The sequence below is a fragment of the Eurosta solidaginis genome, chromosome 2, assembly GCF_040869045.1.
Source record: "Eurosta solidaginis isolate ZX-2024a chromosome 2, ASM4086904v1, whole genome shotgun sequence".
NCBI classification, from domain to species: Eukaryota; Metazoa; Arthropoda; class Insecta; order Diptera; family Tephritidae; genus Eurosta; species Eurosta solidaginis.
In genome coordinates, this window is record NC_090320.1 from 17647018 (window position 1) to 17666579 (window position 19562).

Consider the following 19562-nt stretch of genomic DNA (forward strand, 5'->3'; position numbering starts at 1 on the left):
ACCGATAACTTGTCAATAACGAACCCATATCCCGTCGATAAAAAATTGATAATATTCCGAAAACTCGCCAATAATAAATGGACAGCATACCGATAATTCGTCCATAGCAAATCGATAACTTTTTAATAACAAATCGAATCTTTTTCGAAAACAAATCTAATAGTTTGTTTGGGCCCGGTTAGTGATATTTTTTGAGGTGTTATGGGTACCAGTTTCTTAACAAACCGATGAGCGGTCGATAACGTTGTTATCTATAGTGCTTCGATAACAACCCGATAACTATCGATAACACACCGATAATGAACCCATATTCCGTCGAAACAAATTAATAACATGCCGCCAAAAATTAATCCATATATGCCGATAACTCGTCCAAAATACGTCAATAGCTTTTTGAAAACAAATCGAACCTTTTTTGATAACAAATCAATAACTTTTCGCTAAAAAATCGATAACCTTTCTATAACAAACCGATAACTTAGCAATGAAAAATATATAACTCGTCGATAAAAATCCATTAGGTTCTCATTAACAAATTGATAACGCGTCTAAGCCTCGTCGATAGCACGCCAATAACCGATAACTCGTTGAAAAGAATTTAATAACACACCCATAACCGAACGATAACAAGCCAATAACACTTCGATAACACGTCCGCCTGTATTGGGTTCTCATCTTTTCTTTCCTTTTCTCTATTTGTATTTTTCCCATGCCTTTCTTTTCCTCCTACCTCTTTAACACTATACAACTTCACTTACATTGTAGTTTTGGAGGTTTGCCGCAAGGTATGATACATCCTATACCCGTTGTAGCAGAGGCAGACTCGCCTTAACACATTCTATGCCCTTTAAGCATTAGGGTGTCATTAGAGGTGGCGCCCTGTCACAAGTAGCAAACTATTAAACTTAACAAATATTCACTGAGGGGCTTGCTAATAGGTTTGATATTAAAAAAAAAAAAAATAAATGTAAGGCGCGATAACCTCCGAAGAGATCTAAGGCCGAGCTTCTCTTCCAATTTGCGTCGTCCTCCTCTTGATTTTTCCCTACAAATTGACCGGACGGGACCTACATGTTTTATGCCGACTCCGAACGGCATCTGCAAGGCAGATGAGTTTTCACTGAGAGCTTTTCATGGCAGAAATACAATCGGAGCGCTTGCCAGACACTGCCGAGGGGCGACCCCGCTTAGAAAAATTTTCTTCTAATTGAAAAATCTTATTTCTAAAATTTTGATGTTGCTTTGCCCGGGAGTTGAACCCAGGGCATACGGTGTGATAGGCGGAGCACGCTACCATCACACCACGGTGGCCGCCAATTAGGTTTGATATTAGGGCCATAAGAAAGTGCTTGTAGAATAGAGTTACCAGCCACTGCTAGAACTTCAGGGTATATTCTTCCATGCCAACACTTACATTCTGTATTCCTCCATACATCATCCATACATCATGGCACTTCCAAACAGGTCAGGTCAGGTAAGTATAACCTCATGCATACATTCTGGAATCCCCCATACTGTGACCAAAGTTGTTTTTACATAAAAAGGGCCTGGTATCTGCATTCTCTAATAGGGAAAAGATTGACGTGTCCCCTTTTGTGGTGTAACACAAGTCTTGGCGCAGCTTATCCAACTCTAAAGGGATTATATAGCTCAAAACTCTTTCCACAATGCAAGGTCCTCATTCTATGTATTCGTGAGTCTCTATAACTTCCATCTTTCATTTAATAATTATTTTGATAATACCGTCACTTATGCTAGAAAAATGTGCGATGTGTAAACACCAACGCTCGTGGTATGGGGGAATATAGAATACTAGCAGACCCGACAGACGTTTTTCTGTCCTAAATTTGGCCTATCTGCATACATTTTAATAAGCTTTTTCCGTCTAACTCTACCCTACCCCTCTACACTTTTTCTTAATTTTTTTATTCACTCCTATCTCCGTCTTTTTCGCTTCATCTCCATCTTCGCCTCATTCTATCTCTTTCTCAGTCTCCTTTTCTCTTTTCTCTTCTCCAAAGTTGTCCTCCTTCTTCTTCATCTCTTATTGTCAGTCCTAGAGGGTGGTATGTATTTTATTCCAGTCCCATTCCGAGTCTCAGTCCCAGTCCTAGTCCTAATCTCAGTCCCAGTCCCAGTCCGTCTCTGGTATACTTCCCGGAAAAAAGCATCGTAAATACTAATACAGGCAAATTTATATACGAAATTTCAGGCAAATCGAAAAGAAAGTATGTAAATAGGTATATGGGTATTATTAATTCTTGTCTTTATTTCGGCTTCGCATGCATATTTATCAGTTTTGCCAGTTGATGCGACTAAATCGAATATCACAATGAACTTTAGAGCTCTCAGCAAAAGCTTTCTTTTGATATCCATAATACACGCAAATTCTAGGGGTATCTGGGTCCATGTTTTGGCCTATATCTCCAGACCCTAGTCACTCAGCGGTGTAAAACTTACTCTGTATTATAGCACACATCAACAGCTTCAATTTGATACCCATAATATAGAAACACATTCTAGGTGTATCCGGGTCCATGTTTTGGCCTATATCTCAAGACCGTAGTCACCCAGCGGTGTAAAACTTACTCTGTGCTAAAGCACACATCAACAGCTTCAATTTGATACCCATAATATAAAAACACATTCTAGGTGTATCCGGGTCCATGTTTTGGCCTATATCTCGAGACCGTAGTCAGACAGCGGTGTAAAACTTACTCTGTACTGAAGCACACATCAACAGCTTCAATTTGATACCCATAATATAAAAACGCATTCTAGGTGTATCCGGGTCCCTGTTTTGGCCTATATCTCGAGACCGTAGTCACCCAGCGGTGTAAAACTTACTCTGTGCTAAAGCACACATCAACAGCTTCAATTTGATACCCATAATGTAAAAACACATTCTAGGTGTATTCGGGTCCACGTTTTGGGCTATATCTCGAGACCCTAGCCTCCCAGTTGTATGAAAATTATCCTATACTATGGCACACATCAACAGCTTTCATTTGATATTCATATTGTATAAACACATTCTAGGGGTACCCGGGTCCACGTTTTGGGCTATATCTCGAGACCCTAGCCTCCCAGTTGTATGAAAATTATCCTGTACTATAGCACTCATCAACAGCTTTCATTTCATATCTATATTGTATAAACACATTCTAGGGGTACCAGGGTACACGTTTTGGGCTATATCTCGAGACCCTAGCCTCCCAGTTGTATGAAAATTATCCTGTACTATAGCACTCATCAACAGTTTTCATTTGATATCCATGTTGTATAAACACATTTTAGGGGTACCAGGGTCTACGTTTTGGGCTATATCTCCAGACCCTAGCCTCCCAGTTGTATGAAAATTATCCTGTACTATACCACACATCAACAGCTTTCATTTGATATCCATATTGTGTAAACACATTCTAGGGGTACCCGGGTCCACGTTTTGGCCTATATCTCGAGACCCTAGTCACCCAGGGGTATGAAAATCATCCTGTGCTATAGCACTCATCAACAGCTTTCATTTGATATCCATATTGTATAAACACATTCTAGGGGTACCCGGCCCCACGTTTTGATCTCAAGACCCTAGGCGCGTAGCGAAAAAAAGGTAGACGTTGGCCGATTCTCAGACCTAACCAATATGCTCATAAAATGTCATGAGAATCGGTTCAGCCGTTTCGGAGGAGTTAAGCCTCTAATACCGTGACAGAAGAATTCTATATATTAGAAGATAAGTGTAAATAGAATCTGGGAACAATTTACATGATTTCTGTTATGCGCGCAATCAGACACTGAAGGAGTTAATGGAAATGAACAAAAACCGATAGCGAAACAGAGCTTGAAACATGAACTTGGTGGAAACTAACAAAAGGACTAAGATCGGGACTCAAGGGGATGTTTATGCTGAGCGGATAGCGGAACATAAACCGGTACCGAAATCTTGGCTGCTATTAGAGATCATCATCTTTATGATTTTTATATTTATATATGGTTGTTCATCACTCACTTGTATTGACATTGTGTCCACCTGAATATATAGAACGACTGCGTGGTACGATAATAGCCTGCTCCGCCCAACACGCCAAAAGTCCTGGGTTCAAGTTGCGGGAAAATCAACATCAAAAATTTATTAAATGGTTGTTTCAATCAGAAAAAGGGTATCTTGTACGAGGTCTACCTCCAGCAGTGACTTGGTAAACACTCCCTAGTGTATTTCTGCCAAGAAAAGCTTCTAATTCGGAGTCAGCATAACATATTTAGATCCTGCACAGATATAAATATTTCACAAAAATTGTACGCATGCTCACTGGATGTGTGATCGTAGGTTTCACTCAAACATACGTACTTATGTAAGCCTTTTATTTAAACAATATATTCTTTTCAGAATTATCTTCTTAAAAATTGGTCCCTAATTGACTAATTGTTCAAAATTTATCATAGATAGCCATAATTTGTTAAGAAAACAAACTAATTGTTTTGTCAACCAATAAACCATTTATACGATATGCAAATAATTACAAAAACATGTTTATAAATATGCATAGATGCTATCGTGGAGCATTGAAGGGTCAAAAAAGTAGTAGAGTGTGTGACTACATACATATGTATATATGTTAGAAACATGTATCATAGTACTCCTTTACATATGTTTTAAGGCGCCGCTTTATTTGTTTACACTTTGACAAAATTTCCGGTTGTTATTGCCACTAACAATTGTGTCGTTATTAGTTTTTTCATTATTAAACTGTTGTTGCGCTCCTTCAACTTTTTGACTTTGGATAGCCTTGTTTTCATTTCTCAACTATTAAAAAAGTTTAAGAATTGTTTGAGAAATTGTTGGTTTTGTGATTACCTGATTAGTCACTATGCTTTGGAGTTTTGTTGTGTTTTTAATTTAGTAAAGAATTAAACAAACAGAAATCATTTGAAATTATTTTTAAAATATAATGTAAAGATGAGATATGTTTTAAAATTTAAAGTAAAATTTAAGTTTAAGACCAAGCAGCAAAAAGATTTGTATTTTTATTTATTTCAAAACAAATTCTTTAATTTTTAAAAATTATAATTTATCTGTAACGATTAATAAGAAGTCGTGGGTACCAAATACTCGGAAAGTTCAATGTGTAAACAAACATGTCCAAAAAACTGACGTTTTTATGTTAACTGGAGCTCGCCCAGTGCTTGAAGTAAAACCACAACAGAGACAACTGTATCAAAAACAAACAACTTCGGGCTTTTTGAGAAAATCGTCATGGGCTTTTTATCGGTGACAACCGCTAGCGGCAAGATATTGTTTTTTTTTTCATCTTATTATCGAAATCGAATTGTACAGTCGAGGTTTGTTATCGCGCGAGGAATGGCTTTTTAGCGATCTCTTTGGGGCTGGTTCTCTAGGGATTAAAGATGTGTCCTCGATTTTATATTGAAGTTTTATCGTATAGTGGTAAATATAGGTATCTGTTTCAAAACAAACCGATTAACCGGCGATAAAAAATCGCTTAATATGCCGATAACAAAACGGAGACACTTCAAGAAGAAATCAATACTTTCTTAGAACAAATCGAAAACTTATTGACAGTTGATAACTTTAAGACTAAAAATCGTTAGCTTTCCGATAACCTTTTAATAATGAACTGCTTACTTTTTGATGAGACATGGATAACAAATTGGTAAAACTCTGATAGCAACTTGGTAACCTTTAGATAACAAATCGATAGCTTTATGATAATATATCGATAATTTTTTGATAAAAAGTCGATAACTTCTCGATATATAATCGACTACTCATTAGTAAAAAGCCGGATATATTTGTTATAGATAGCAAATTTATAGCACTTCGACAAAAACTGGATAGCTGTTCTACAGCTCGTTAATACTACACCTATTACAAACCGGCAGCTCGTCATGAAGAAATAGATAACACTTCGGTACACATAGATACCAAACCGGTAATTCATCAATAACAAACAGTTATCCAACTGTTTCTCCCATATCAACTTTACCACGTACCTTACGCTATAGTGTAGTGACTGAACTTACATATACACTAAGCCTACAACTCTCCTACTTTCCCCACATAAGATACCATTTCCAAAGACAACGCTTATGCTTACACTTACATTTTAGATTCCCGCACACAGTAAGCAAAGATGCTTACACATCAAAAAACTATAGTTTGCATTTGTATTATATACAAATAAATTTTTGAGCTAAGCTGCTGTTTTAATTTTTTGTTTACACTACTTAGAATGGCTGTTTACATACGTTTACATACTCACAAACTTTGTAGTACTTTCTTACCAACACGGTCTGATTGTGCTTCGTAACACTTTGTCTATAGTCAGATATGCTATTCAAATATTTACACGAATTTGTTTCTTTAGTGAAGTATTTTTTTTTTTTTTCTATTATTCTCCTCTTTTTTTTTTATAATTTGCACGCAGTTGAAATAAGTTGTATGCATACATGAGGTTCGAATTCTAAATTCATGCACAAGTAGGAGAAATTTATATTTTCATACCTTTCATGTAAATGAAATGGTTTATTAACTTTTATCTTGATAAAATTTGGTGAACGGTTATATTTAGGTGTCCGATTAGACATTTGTCACAACCGGTTGGACCGGACCACTATAGCATATATTCCCCATACAACCGATTTTTTAGAAAAGAGGATTTTTGTAATATTTTTCTCAATTTATCAGATTGAAGCTTCAAACTTCACCATATGCTTTCGTATGTTGCACATATTATTGTCTGAAAAAATTAATGAGATCGGTCGTATACATAGCATATATCCCCCACAACCGATTGTTCAGATAAGAAGCTTTTCGTAATTACTGCCCCATTTTAACAGCTAGAAGCTTCAAATTTCAACGAATGCTTACATATAGAGCATTCATTGTTGTCTGAAAAAAATTGTATAGATCGGTGGAATATATAGTATACTAGCAGACCCGGCAGACGTTGTTCTGTCCTAAATTAGGCCTATCTGCATACATTTTAATAAGCTTCTTCCCTCTATCTCTGCCCTACCCCTCTACACTTTTTCCTAATCTTTTTATTCACTCCTCCCTCCGTCTTTTTCGCTTCATCTATCTCCATCTTCGCCTCATTCTCTCTCTTTCTCAGTCTCCTTCTCTCTTTTCTCTTCTCTCAAGTTTTTCTCCTTCTTCTTCATCTCTTATTGCCAGTCCCAGAGGGTGGTTTGTATTTTGTTCCAGTCCAATTCCGAGTCGCAGTTCCAGTCCTAGTCCTAATCCCAGTCCTAGTCCGTCTCTGTTATACTTCCCGGAAAAAAGCATAGTAAATACTAATATAGGCAAATTTATATACGAAATTTCAAGCAAATCGAATAGGACGTATGTAAATAGGTATGTGGGTATTATTAATTCTTGTCTTTATTTCGGCTTCGCATGCATATTTATCAGTTTTTTCAGGTTGATGCGACTAAATCAAATATCACAATGAACTTTAGAGCTCTCACCAACAGCTTTCATTTGATATCCGTATTGTATAAACACATTCTGGGGATTCTTAGAAGGAGATATCCCATACAACTGATTGTTCAGATAAGAAACTTTTCGTAATTTCTGCCACATTTTAACAGCTAGAATCTTGAAATTTCACCATATGCTTTAGTATATTGTACATATTATTGCCTGATAAATTCGAAGAGATCAGTCGTATATATAGCATATGTCCCCTCCAACCGATTGTTCAGATAAGAAACTTTTCGCAATTTCTACACCATTTTAACAGCTGGAGACTTCAAATTTCACCAAAAGCTTACGTATATAGCATATATTGTTGTCTGACAAAATCATAGAGATCGGTGGTATATATATGATATACCCCATATAAACTGTCATTTCTGCCCCCTTTTTAACGGATGGAAGCTTCAAATATCATCAAATACTTACGTTTACGTCATATATTGTTGAGATAAGTGATTCATGGTCATAGTTATGTCATGCAGACCACAAAAAACGTGAAACTTTGCATACTGACACAACCTACCTCCCAATTTTTTTATTTTGTATTTATCTTAAAAATCGCTTAGGCACATACATATTCTCACTATATATTTCATATTGTGATGAATATTAGTGACACTAAGTGATACTCACATCACTAATCCGATACTAAGTAAATAAAGCGACAACAACAATAAAGCAAGCCGCCACACTTGTATGCACATAAAAAATCAATCATTATGTCTTCACATATGTCCATACAAGTAGCGGAGAGAAACGCACAAACACATGCATATATCTGAGATACTCCCAAGTAGGCAATAATTGGTGGAAGTATCACTCACATATACAAGCGCATGGGTTATGTGAGAAACTATAATCGTGCGTCTGTGTTATAGCTGATAAGTTTATAGCTGGTAGCAAATTCTAGAAATAGAAACGCCTAGAAATATGCCAGGAAACCAAAGAGTATAAAAGCAGCACCAGCTGAGGCACGACGAATCAGTTTGATTTAAACACGCTATCTGTTGGGAAGTAGAAGTGTTATTTTGAAAGTAGTCTTATAAAGACCATTTTGCATTATCGAATATTGGAGTTATTTATTCAACAGTTTAGTGACTCGAACGTTAGCGGAAGGTTGCAAATAAGCAGAAATACCATAAATTCGTTACAATATCTAATACACCCTATTATTTGGATATTACGAATGGGATAAGATTATTGTTCAGCACCATTCATGAAAGGTATCAAGTCTTTGGAACAGCCGAAGACAGTCCCGTCCTTACTTGTTTTAATTGAAAACATATGTTTTTATTCATACAAAAAGTATGCGTGCTGTTATAGTGAAAAAGTACGAACAATTCAATAGTACCCAAGTGGAAAAAATATATATTTATGAAATGTATCTACTCCAAATAATTTTTTTATTGAAAAGAAATCCAGAATATAATAACTGATGCAAGATTGGGCAATTTGAAACGATAAACGTGGAATATATCTATGACTAATTACTACTGCCGACCGTTTGGCCCCAAGATGACGTAACGTCATTGAACTGCTCTGAAGAAAATATTCAGGATAATAGGGCTCGAACGAACCGCTCGAAACTGTGCGTGAATTAATGGTCCCTGTAATCCAAGTTGATCGCTTAATGTTGCGCCGTCTCCCATCATATCAATGTTTTCGTTATTGTTACTACATATGTAAGTAGTATAAATTTCTGATACTGGATAATGCTTTTCTGATATATGCATACTCTCTGAGAAACTATTGTACGTGCTAAAAAGAAATAAACGTGCATTTATACTAGCATGCATCTATAAATTTCCTAATGGGTATGTTTATTAACAAATTTTGACGTTGGTGTTTTGTTGTAATATATTAGGCACGAGGCATATGTTCGTGGGTGATGTACAATTTATCATTCTTGAAATTTTTTTGACAAATTTAAATTTTTTCATTACTGAGCATAAATAATATTTCGCTTTGTTTTTTTATGCAAATTGAAGAGCTCATTATATATAGAAATATAAAGGAATATAGAATGCCTACTGGATATTTGAAACTTGAGTTCTATTTGATGCTGCTAGCTAAAAATTAAAAATCGGATCAAACCTTACTTTATAATTAAAAAAATAGCTACGTAGAAGATAAGGCAAAAAGAAGACAAAGCAGTTGGATGCCGCTTTATGAGCAAAGATATATAAGATATATATAAATATTATTTTTATGTACAGACATATGTATGTACATTAGACTGGACATATTTTGTATGAAAAAATGAAAGTTTATGAAAAAGAGGTACCGCCCCTCAAATTATTCCTGTGTAAGTAGGTAATTAATTTCCAAACCCTTGGGCAGATAACTTAAGGTTAAAACGTGGCACATTTCCATTGAAAATGCCCAGAATCGGGTGTTTTGCTAATTTTCGAGAGACATGCCCGACAAAATCTTATAAAAAGCTGTTAATACGCTATTTCTTTTCTAAAGTATATTTATAACAATTAAATGAATGGCAACAATTTTTGGAAAGGGCGTGGCACTGCCTTTTTTGATCATGGATTGAATACCGTTTCTGGAGCCATAAGTCGATGACCGATTGACGTAACTTCAACATTTTTAAATGGGTGTGGCAACCTCTTTCGCCCAATGAAGAAGAATTGTTCTACTGTGAAAAAACTCTTTACACCTATTTCCTGCATAAAGATGAATACTTCTTATAGAAGACTCAAAATTATTAAAGAAAAACCCCTCTTTCGATGATACTTAGGTCCAAAAAACTGAACTAAATGAACTGTATGATAGATCTCTATCTGGGTATATGATGTTCGTTTACATCCGAACTTAGAAAACCTTTCTTGCTCTTCTTTCATGTTCTATTAAGACTTCCTTTATTCGGGAACCAGCATTAACACTAACAACAACACAAGCTCTGGAATCCAGCGAAGAATCACCCTCGCCAATAAAAACTACTTTGAACTAGGTAGGCAATTGAAAGTAAAGCCCTCTCTCCGAAAACGAAAATCATTCTCTACAAGTCACTTATCGTACCCGTTCTGCTATATAGTGCAGAAGCATGGACCATGACAACATCAGATGAGCTGACATCAGCATAGTACCGCGAATTAAAATACAGTGGCTACGCTGGCTAGGCCATGTTATGAGAATGAAAGATGACGCTGCGACTAAGTAAGTATTGTTATCGGAACCCGCCTATGAAAGCAGAGGAAGAGGGTGGCCCCTACTCCGCTGGAAAGATCAGGTGGAAAGCGATTTAAGCTCCATTGGTGTGACCAATTGGCGCCAGTTGGCGTGCCTTGTTGGACGGACTACATAAGTAGAAGTAGAGGGCTGTCGTAGAGATCATTTAGTTTCAGTTTTTTGACGCTAAGTGTTGTCAAAATGGGGCGCTTATTAAATGTATTCGGCCAATTTTATTAGAAATATTCATATTTATAAAAAATAAGGATATAGACTTTCTTCACAATAGTTCAATTGCTCTTCCAGGAATGGCTATCGAAAAGCAGAATAATGAATCGCCGAAAAAGGTGGGGTGAAACACCCATTTCAAATATTTTAGTTTTTAATTTTTTTATTATAATGGTATTTTGAAAGTAAAATACGATTGATATAAAGATACTATACAAATATAATGCCTTTTGCATTGGTCTAGGATCCCTTATTTGAAAAAAAAAAAATGTTTATAAAATAGGCGTGGTCCTTAACCAATGTGGGAGAAATATGTGTACCGAGTTTTTACTTGATACGTCAATTGGTCTCTCGAAACATTTGAAAATGCCTGATTGAACAATGGGATGTGCCACACGCATTTACAAAAATTGTTTTCCTTTACCATTTTCTTGTTATAAATACACTATAAGTAAAACAGCATATTACATTATTCCCGAAAATTCAAAAAAGAAACGGTTTTAGGCATTTTCAGTGGGAATGTGCCACGACTTAAGCTGGCCTAATCTGCCTAGGAGTTTTGATATTTATTACTTACATACAAAGGAATAATGTGAGGAGGCGGTACAGTCTTTTTGCGGAAAACACATTTTTAAGATCACTCTAATGTACATACTATGTATGTATGTATATTGCATATAGCTTTTTCTGCCCACTATTAAAAAAGTGTTGTAAAATTTTTACTAGAATAAATGACCTTCTTTAACTCAATAAGTATGCGATTTTACGCCATTCATTCATTTATTCATTATTTGTGCTTTACTTATGTTTTTTACTTACATACATACATACTTAGATTTGTGTATATCTATAACTTATGTTTACTGTTGTGGGTGCGGATTGTGAAATTTTATTTGACACTTTGTTGCATATTTTCAATTTTGTATTGTAATTAAAATGCATTTGATATAATGGTTTGCCACACATAAAGGGGTGTTACTCAAAGAGACACTTAATCTTGTTTTCTTTTTTGTTGTAAGTGTAATTTGTACAAACGTCAGTGGGTGGCTAAGTAGTATGTCGTATTACATTTGGCAATTGTTGACGCGTGCGTTGCTTCAATCTTTTGATTGTTTGACGAGGTAGGTGCAAGTATGAATTAGATAACTTAATTAATGCAAAATGATGTTTTATGAGAGTTTTAAATTTTGACACATGTTTTATGATGCCTGGCATAAATTACTTCTGCATGTAGTTAGTATTGCTCTGACAAATTATACAAATTATTTGCCATCGACTATGAGTCTAAAGAAAGAAATGTGATTTTTTGTCTAAAATAATTTTTTTCTTAATATACATATTACATGTAACAAAATCGGAAAAACCAGTTGTATGGTATATTCCATATACTATGACCGATCTTAAAAATTTTTTCAAAAAACTATCTTTGCTTTATATGTAAGAATTCTGGGAAGTTTCAAGCTTTTAGCAAGTAAAATGAGGAAGAAATTACGAAAACCTTATATTTGAAAAATTGCCCACTCACCTAATTTCATAAAGATATCTCAAACATTTAGGTACTTATTACGTAACATACAGACGGACAGACAACATTGGTACAGACGACATTCGTACAGAGAGACGGTACTGGCTAAATCAACTCAGCTCGTCATACTGTTCATTTCGGTATACTTATTGGTGGGACTATCTCCTCTCCTTTGAGGACTTAAAATTTTCGAGATTCGGTCCCAATTTAATATAGCATTTCATTTTCATGAAAGGTATAAAAAATAACAACTAAATTGATCTGAAAATGAAAATGTCTTAAAGTGGTGCAGACGAAACGTTACTAACATTCCGAATGAAAGCATTCCTTTAATTCATTTTCCTTAACTTTCTGCTTTAGCTAAAGTCACTTCAAATTATAACAGATTTTTTTTTTTTTAATGTGAAGAAACAACGTCGCCACATGGATTTTATCCAAGTAATTCTGTGAAGCCACCGTGGTGTAATGGTAGTGTGCTCCGCCTACCACACCGTATGCCCTGGGTTCGCACCCCGGGCAAAGCAACATCAAAATTTTAGAAATAAGGTTTTTCAATTAGAAGAAAATTTTTCTAAGCGGGGTCGCCCCTCGGCAGTGTTTGGCAAGCGCTCCGGGTGTATTTCTGCCATGAAAAGCTCTCAGTGAAAACTCATCTGCCTTGCAGATGCCGTTCGGAGTCGGCATAAAACATGTAGGTCCCGTCCGGCCAATTTGTAGGGAAAATCAAGAGGAGCACGACGCAAATTGGAAGAGAAGCTCGGCCTTAGATCTCTTCGGAGGTTATCGCGCCTTACATTTATTTATTTATTTTTTTTTATTCTGTGAATTACAGACCCAACTCAGCAGAATTTTAGTTCTTATGCGCAAATTAAATAAAGACCTCACATAGACAGACTTGGTTCACAGTGTTACTAGAAGCTTGTCAAGGACCAAATTGAAAACTCCTATCGAAAACCAAATACTAGAAGATTTCTGGGACTTACTGCTTCTAAATCCGATACCTATGCCACTACGAATAGCTGAAGTCTTGGCATAGCTAGTGCAGCACATAAGCGATTGGTTGAAATCAAATATTCGTTTATCGTCGAGTATTCGAATGATTGCTCGTTGTCGATTATTCGAATAATCGTTTCTGAACGATCGTTGCTGAACGATTATTCGAATGTTAAAATATAAATAAGTAAAAATTAAGCAAAAAAAACTCAATATTTTTCATTTTAAATAGATACAAACCATTACAAGATTTCAATATTTACTAATCGATCAAATTAAGGAAGATTCAACAAAGAAGAATTATTTGATACATACATGGCGTAAACGTAATTTTTCTTATAAACACTTCATACAAAATTCAAATTTTATTTTGAAAATCGAATAATCATTAGTTGCGATTATTCGAATAATCTAAATAAATCTTTTCGAATAGTAAAATTCTATTAATAAACGTCCAAAAATCCAATAATCGAATACTCGATTAATCGAATTATTCGAATATTTTTAAGAGCTCTACTATTTAGTAGACATTTATTGAGTCCTCTGACTTTCTGATAATTATATTTCTAACGAAATTTTTTTTCGAAAAGCACATTTGAAGGAAAAAGGCTCTTATTTTGAGAATCTTAAAAGATTTTGAGGCAGATAGATAATTTTGTCAAGGCACAACACACAAAACTTTGTAGAAATAATTGTTATGGGAGTATTTGACATCAAAAAAGGTCTAGCTGTTGAAAGTCAGCCAATCACTTTGAACCAACTTGTACTCTACTACTAAGTTCAAACCAGCTGACACTGCGGTTTTTAAGATCTCTTTGAGTCACTTAAGAGTTTTTAACTACGCTCTTTTAAGCTCAGTTTCTCTTAAACAAATAAAAATGCCGGCTAATTTAGTACAATTCATGGCCATAAAATCCGGCTTAGTACTAAAAAAAATAAAGCTGCTTAGACATAAACAAAACAAAACACACAGAAATCGGCGCAAATACAGAAGCAATACACAAACAAAATATACAAAGAAATTGGTAACAGAGAGCAACTGGTGCTAACGCAAAAAGAGCGCATGAACGCCTCCTCTACACGAGAATAGATTAACTCTATAAGCCTAAACGATGAGCGGAGTGATCAACGTTATGAGACGATGATGTCAGCACGAAAATTTATTTAATGCCCGACGAAGTCAAGCAACTCTTTTAGTACAGCGTTGGCGGTTCATAACGACGGTTCGGAATCGCAAGAAAATACGAAATATTATATTTGTAAAGGAAAAAAATGTAAGTCAATATTTGAGAAAAGCTTGGCAAAGGTGCAAGGAAAACGGTGAAACAAGTTTAGGTTTTTTTGTCGATTTTAGCAACAACTGCAAATGAACTTATTGGAAGTGCACGCATTGTGCAGATATTTTTAAGGTGTAAGTGTTAAAAAATGTTGCGTAGAAATATATTTCTTAAGAAAATTGCCAAAAAAAAGCGTTAAAAGCGTTAAGTGACGTCGAAGGAAAAGTGACTGAAAAGTATTGCTTTTTTCTGCAGATTTGAATTGCCAAATCTGCTGGAGTTTGTGTGCAAAAATGAATACGTAATTATGACAAATGCAACAAAAGTAACAGTAGTGAACTCGAAAATAATAAAAAGCGTGAAATAAAGCAAAAGCAAAGCTAACTGAATAAAACGTGTGGCTGATGTGCGAGTAGACGCAAGTGAGGCGAGCAATTTGTGTTTGAATTTTTTTATGTTTTTTTATTTTTGCTTATTACTTGTTTTTTGCAGCGTTTTTAATTACTTGCGCGATTTTTAAATAATTTCAAACTTGATTGTTTTGCTGAACACGGGTAAGATAATTACATTTTACTACTAGAGGGATATGATGTCAGAGCAGCAGATGAAAAAAAGTATTGAAAAGTAAGATAGAATGGTGTAGAAGAGTAGAGCCAAGTGGGCTGTGTTGGCTGGCGAATGGACGCGGCGCGGCGTGTCAAAAGAAAACGAAAACTAAACAAAATTGAATAGGGGTGATGTAGTTGAAGGTTCTGATTTAAGTTAAAAGTTATGAGATGTAATTACTTGCCAATTTTTGTCTTTTCTTCACACAAGTATGAGAAGATACGACATATTTGAGGTACTAATTTATAAACACAAAGTTTAAGATTAAATAAATAAATAAATAAATACAAGCCTTTGAGGAGATCTCTAAGGCAGATGAATTTTCGCTTCAAAGTTTTTTTGTAATTGAAAAAACTTGTGTCTAAATTTTTGATGTTGCTTTGTCCGGTGATTGAACTCAGAATCTGCGGTGTGGTAGGCGGCGCAAGCTACCACCACACCACTGTGACCATTTAAGATTAATAAAAAAAAATTTTGAGTTATTGCTTAGTTATTGTGATTAGAGAATTTTGGATTTTCCTTGCTACGCATTTCGCTCACTGTTCTCCATCTTCATCAGGGATACTGTATATTTTCATGTAAAATATTATATAGAAGAAATAATCACAAAAAAACGCATAGGCTTATGCGAAGTTTGTCAGCAGGACGAACACCCTAGTCTCTGTCCATAGCTAACGCTACATGAGAGCACTAAAGGAGGTCAAGCTTTGTTTCACCTGCCTCTACCAATTCTGCTTCAAAAAGCTGTAGCCGGTAGAAATACTTTCATGGTGGGACGTTTTAGCACATTTGCATTACTTGACCTAGCCAGCGAAGGCTTTCAGCTTTAATTCATTACGCTCATAGTTTTACATCCTTTGTTCTGGCCACCGGTATCATGCACCGGTCCAATGATCTTACGGAAGACTGGTTGCAATGTACATTTAACAGACCTATGAAATATGGTTTTGGCGTTTACGTTATGTAGGTACAGGGACATCTATCCGAGTTTAAGTATAATTTTTCCTCTGAAGATAACTAAGTTTTAGTCTGTGATTGCCGTTATCGATAAGCTTCACTGCCAACAGGAAGTAGAAGCCCAGATAGTCAGTCAGTCACTGAGACTCCTTTCAAGCTGTCGCTGAAATTTGCTGTGAGCTTTCAGTTGTTGGGATTCACAACTAAACGAATATTTGCCAGATCTATTACGCTAACGAGGATCTTCGCTTGAACAACCCTTATAAGGCATTATTCGCATAACAGCTTCGCTAGCGCCAGGAGATCTTATTAGATTATCATCAATGATTAAGACGAACTTGCAGACCTTTTGAAGGTCACCAACCAAATTTTTTGTGCAGCTAGCTCCAGTAACATATTCATCAAGCTGTCCTTCTTTATTCCAACGGCATCATTACTATAAAATTTGAAGATTCAGTTCCAGCAACATTCCCACTATAACTACATCAAAGCCATCTACCTGAAAATTTGTTTATATTTCAGGTAGACTAATATTGAGAACACCGCTGTACATCTTCTTCCGTAGTGTTGATCCGAAACTGTTCGAACTGTAGAAAGTGTTCTTTAGGTCCAAAGTAATCAATGCACAGAGCTTCCTCTTGCTTTTACTACTTCGGTTGATTTGGTCTAACAGCTTTTAATTTTATAAATTTCAAATAAACAGAAACATATTTTGTTCTTCTGTTTTAAATTCAATTCTAGAATAAAGTAAAAGCGGAGGCTTGAAGAGTACGTCTCGTCTAGCTAGAACAAACATAAATTTCCACTTTTTTTAATGAAAAACAGACAAAAAAAAATGCATTTAAAGATACATATCTAGGAAGCTAGCAAAAGTATACAAACATAAAACTCTACTATCCAATGCAGTAAAACTAGCCCAAGTGTGTCGAGACAAGAAAATGCAACAAAGAAAGAAATAAAATAAACATTAAGACAGCTGGTAAAAATAAACCGTCAGCAGAAAAAAATGATATCACTTGCATTACTGCTGCATACATACATACATATACATTAGTATACAGATGAAGAAAGTGAAAGAAACCGAAGTATAGTCTGTCAGAAGCTGAAAGTCAAATAAGCTCACTGCAATTTTATCATATTGTAGCTCAAAGAGAAATTAACTCAGTTTGCTTGTACATTGCATACGAAGCAGTGTAAAGAAAAACGAAAGGTGAACTTGTGAAAAGCTAAAGGGAAGTGTGGAAAGAAGCAAAGTAGAGGGAAGGGAAATTTGTCTGGGGTAGATTTGAAAAGAAGAGAATAAATATAATATTTTTAAAAGCTAATAAGTAAGTAAGAAGCATGGGTATATGCACAAATATGAATATGTATGCAATATCGAATACATATACAAACATACAAAAAAACTTTTTTGCAAATTGACAATAAAACAGACGTTAAGTCTGATAGAATAATAAAATTAACCTTTTTGCCAATACTAAAATTACCATGTAATCACACTAACCGCCAAAAGGTACTTATGTTAATTTATGCGGCTACGTTAGTCATCAACATATACATATTTCCGGTTGAAAACCACTAAAAAATACAGAAACATAAAAACACGAGCTTAGATCGAAAAACAGCTGTTATAGAAGATGTGTTTTATTGGAAAAGTTTTTTTGTTTTTCGAGAAGCACTTTAATAACATATGAAGGAAGAGAAAAAGAAAATTAAAAAAATATATATCTATGTATGTACTATACCATATTTACATATTTCTGCTCAATGATTTTATTTAAAAACTACAAGACCTGGCAGACGTTGCTCTGCCCTAACATTGCTCTATCTGCTTAACTTTTAACCTCTTACTCTGCCTCCCCGTTTTTCGTATCCTTCTATTCACTCCTTCCTCTGCCTTTCTCTGCTTCTCTTTCTTCATCTCTGTATTTTCCCTCACTTCTTTTCCGCTTCGTCTGTAAATATCTCCCTATATTTCTCCTTGCCTTTTTTCCCTTCTCTCTGGTTTTCCTTATTTTTCTCCATACCTTATTGCAAACCTCAGTTTCAGTTTTAGTCATAGTCACAGTCCCAGTCCCATTCCCATTCCCATTCCCAGTCCCAATCCCACTCCCATACCCAGTCCCAGTCGGCCCTTGGTTTATTTCCAGGAAATAAATGTGTCGTAAATATTAATCCAGACAAAGGGCGACCTATATACTAGATTTCAGGCAAATCGAACAATGAATAGAATTTTTTCCAATGGATCGGTCCCCGATCCACTTCCCTAAAAAATACTAATCTAGGCAAAGGATTACCTTTATACCGAATTTCAGGCAAATCGAACTATGAATAAAAATTGTTCAAATAGAACGGTTTCTGATCCACCCGCACATAAAATTGTCGTAACTACTAATCTAGGCAAAGAGCTACCTCTATACCAAATTTCAGGCAAACGGATACGTAAATAGAATTTGTTCGAATCGATCACTTCCCGGAAAGAATTTTTCTATTCGTAAGAATCATTCTCATACTTCAAGGAATATTCTAATAAAAAAGGCTTAGCGAAATCCGTCCAGCCATTGTCGAGTTTTGCGCACATACAGCAGCGGCTCATTTTTATATTCTAGATGATAAACTAACTTAAACCTATTGCTTGTAAAACTACAAAAGTTTTGATGACCAACCTTACTTAACGTTAGGAAAACCAAAGCAGTCCTAACACCCATCTTCAGCTAAAATATAAACAATTTAAGAATGAAAAGGTTGCTAACAAACGAGACGATTGCTATCAAGACATTCAAGTTGAAAAGAGTTCCGTATAAACTCTATGCGAACCACGCGGATCCTAAACAATGTTTCCGAAAGTATACACTTACTGTTACTAATTTTTGTTTTCGAAAGATCTATTATGGACGCGAAATCCTATGGTTAGCTAGCTTTCAACAGCTTCCAGGTTAAACGTTTTACTTTGAAAGCTCTTTTGGCAATATATAAGCCATTAGTTTATGTAAAAAAGGTAGCCAAAACTTTTTTCCAAAATCCCACTTGCGGCAGGCAACCAAAGAGCAAAGTGAAAGATGAAGATTCATGGCCATACTAAGTGGAAACAGCCTTCTGGTACCTCATGCTTATAAGTTAGGCCTCGTCAGTAACAGCAGATTTAGGAGGTCCGAGCTGCAGGAAGAAACGGTTGAACGCGTTCTGTGATCGTGTCGTTCGCTCGCCAGATCAAGACTCCAGCTATTTGGGCGGGCAAAGTTGCCAGATATCGAGGCAGCAATTAGGCCCGGGCCTAGGGTTCTGTCGTTTGGTCGTC

At 35.6% G+C, this 19562-nt stretch overlaps 1 protein-coding gene across 9 annotated transcripts in view; it reads left to right on the forward strand.

Moving 5' to 3' along the window:
* The first annotated feature begins 14623 nt into the window (after nt 1-14623).
* LOC137239353 (pneumococcal serine-rich repeat protein) overlaps nt 14624-19562 on the forward strand; it is a 175371-nt gene continuing 170432 nt past the window's right edge. For 6 of the 9 annotated variants that reach the window (XR_010949334.1, XM_067764551.1, XM_067764552.1 and 3 more), the window contains exon 1: nt 14635-14835. The gene's annotated coding sequence lies outside the window, so the exon portion shown is untranslated. Of the gene's footprint in view, nt 14836-19562 lie in introns of all 9 variants that reach the window. The other 3 variants (XM_067764548.1, XM_067764547.1, XM_067764550.1) reach the window with 3 other exon arrangements.